The sequence below is a fragment of the Zophobas morio genome, unplaced genomic scaffold (assembly GCF_036711695.1).
Source record: "Zophobas morio isolate AGI-343-1 ecotype UQ-CSIRO unplaced genomic scaffold, CSIRO_AGI_Zmor_V1 ptg000140l, whole genome shotgun sequence".
NCBI classification, from domain to species: Eukaryota; Metazoa; Arthropoda; class Insecta; order Coleoptera; family Tenebrionidae; genus Zophobas; species Zophobas morio.
Window position 1 is genome coordinate 201,801 of NW_026972244.1, and position 2,150 is coordinate 203,950.

Sequence of the window (2,150 nt, forward strand, 5' to 3'; positions counted from 1 at the left end):
CAATAAACAGATTAGCTTGTGCTCTTTTAAAACATTAAGCAATTAGATATATCGCAAAGAATGAGTTTGGAAACGATATGCATCAGTTACGAGGACGAGAACAAGAATGAAAATCAAGAAGGTGAATGAGACACAACTCTGCAATTTTTTTCTTGGTTTTTTAACTATTTACCTTACAGTTCTTTACATTTAGATAAATGATTACCCATTTTTAATTTCATTTTTTTAATTAATTTTAGTCCCAAAGTTGGAATTAATAATATAAGCATTAATATTTGTAATATTTATAAGCTAAGTAAACAATGCAGTTCAAAATTTTAACTATTATGATTAATACATTATAATATTTTAGTAGACAATTTTTGGAGATTGTAACTTAAACTTTAGCTATAAGAATCTATGATAGGTTATTTACTTTTGTTTCCACAGTGCAAATTCGATGTTAGCACCAAGTTATTCTTTTTTCAATAGTCTGTTCTTAAGTTACCGACTACCCGCCAAAGCCTTTAAAATAAAGATGATGACTACCTCTTCGTTAAGGACAATAAAACGGGTTCTCTTTCTTTTTTCCCGAAGTTCGTAGTCATCATTCGCAAATTTATATATCCAGAGAAACACTTTGTTTTATAAGACTTAAGGGAACAGAAAGACTAGGTAAAAAACGAATTTGTGAAAATACCTAATTTATTATGTATGCTTAAGAAAACCAGGCAAAGACTAAGCTTAGCGCTAGAAATACATAACAATTAGAAATTTTACATGCTGCCGCCGCCCTAGTTGGTGAGGGAGGAAATGAAATTACCGGCTTAGTGGCTTGAGTGCTTTGAGCAGTAGGACATGTAGGCTTCAAAGCAATGCATTTGTTTTTATCAAAAGTGTTGTATTCGTTAATTTCCCCCTCATACGTGCATCGTTCACTTTTATAATTTAAATTCTCATAAAGAAGACGAGAGCAGCATAGAAAATTTTCATCAAGAGTAATTAATCTTAGAGATATTAGATTATAGTTAGAGATAGGAAAGAAAATAATAAAAAACAACGAATTATGCACAACACAAGACTATCAGTCATCAAATAAGAAAATAAATTTAGTTAAAGGTTAACAATTTTGTCGATGCGCTTAGGTAAGAAAAGAAACCACTCTCTATTGATGAGATGCGATTATTTCTAAGTTCCCTGAATTAAAAAGTGTAATAAGTTAATGTGAATATCGGTAAATCATTCATAAAGCAAAGAGAAAAGGTAAGTAGATACTTTTACACTTTTTACTAAAAGTATACTTTTATTTGTGGTAAAATGGATTAGTACATTTTTAAAAGTTTTCGACTTACAAATGAATTCAATTATTAGTAAACATAAGTTTTTTACAAGAAATGGATTCCTTTTGTTATCCATTCTACCACTTATTTTTTTAGAGTTTTAACCAAACTTACAGATAAATTAGGTTTTTCAGGGGCGAGAACATTGCATTTCCAATAGAAGTGAGTTGGTTATTATTTAACTCCCTTTAATTGTAGAAGGCAAAAGCAGTCAGTCTAAAAATTAGAAAATAAATTTAGTTATTAAGGTTAACAATTCTGTCAATGCGCTTTGTTCGGCAAAGGAACCATCCTCTATTGAAGATATGATATTATTGTTACGTTTCCTGAATTAAAAAGTGTAATAAGTCAAGGTGGATAGGGAAAGCATTTCTAAGGTAAGGTAAGTGATATTACTGTTACCAATTTATCTTACTAAAAGTATACTTTCATTTGTGGTTAATTGATTTTGTAGGAATTTGACCATTGTTTACTTACAAATTAGTCAAATTCCTGAGTCTTTGTAAGTATTCTCTTTTGATGATTGTAAGTTAGTTTTCATATAAATTTCTTTTAAGAAATTTATTAGGAATTAGATAACGATATATATTAGTATAACTTTATCAAATCTCATATATTCACAAAAAATTGCAATGATGTAAAGAACTCTTAACTTGAAAAACCAAAGAAACAATTGACCCAGTATATTAAAAATATCAATATCTAAGTTATTAATTTTTAAGCTACAGTTCAAAAATTCTACAATTACTATCAAGAGCCCTACCGCAGCCTGGACAAAATTTAAATACCGTTTATGTCAGATAATAACTTAGAAGCTTATCAGAGCAAAGG

At 29.1% G+C, this 2,150-nt stretch overlaps 1 long non-coding RNA gene across 1 annotated transcript; it reads right to left on the bottom strand.

The window, feature by feature from the left end:
- Window positions 1-731: 731 nt before the first annotated feature.
- On the bottom strand, window positions 732-1,868 carry LOC135145305 (uncharacterized). The gene is made up of 5 exons (XR_010283400.1): window positions 1,797-1,868; window positions 1,574-1,645; window positions 1,434-1,505; window positions 1,105-1,176; window positions 732-986 (listed from the first exon to the last, which is right to left on the bottom strand). It is a non-coding gene; the product is annotated as an uncharacterized LOC135145305 (long non-coding RNA).
- Window positions 1,869-2,150: the final 282 nt, after the last annotated feature.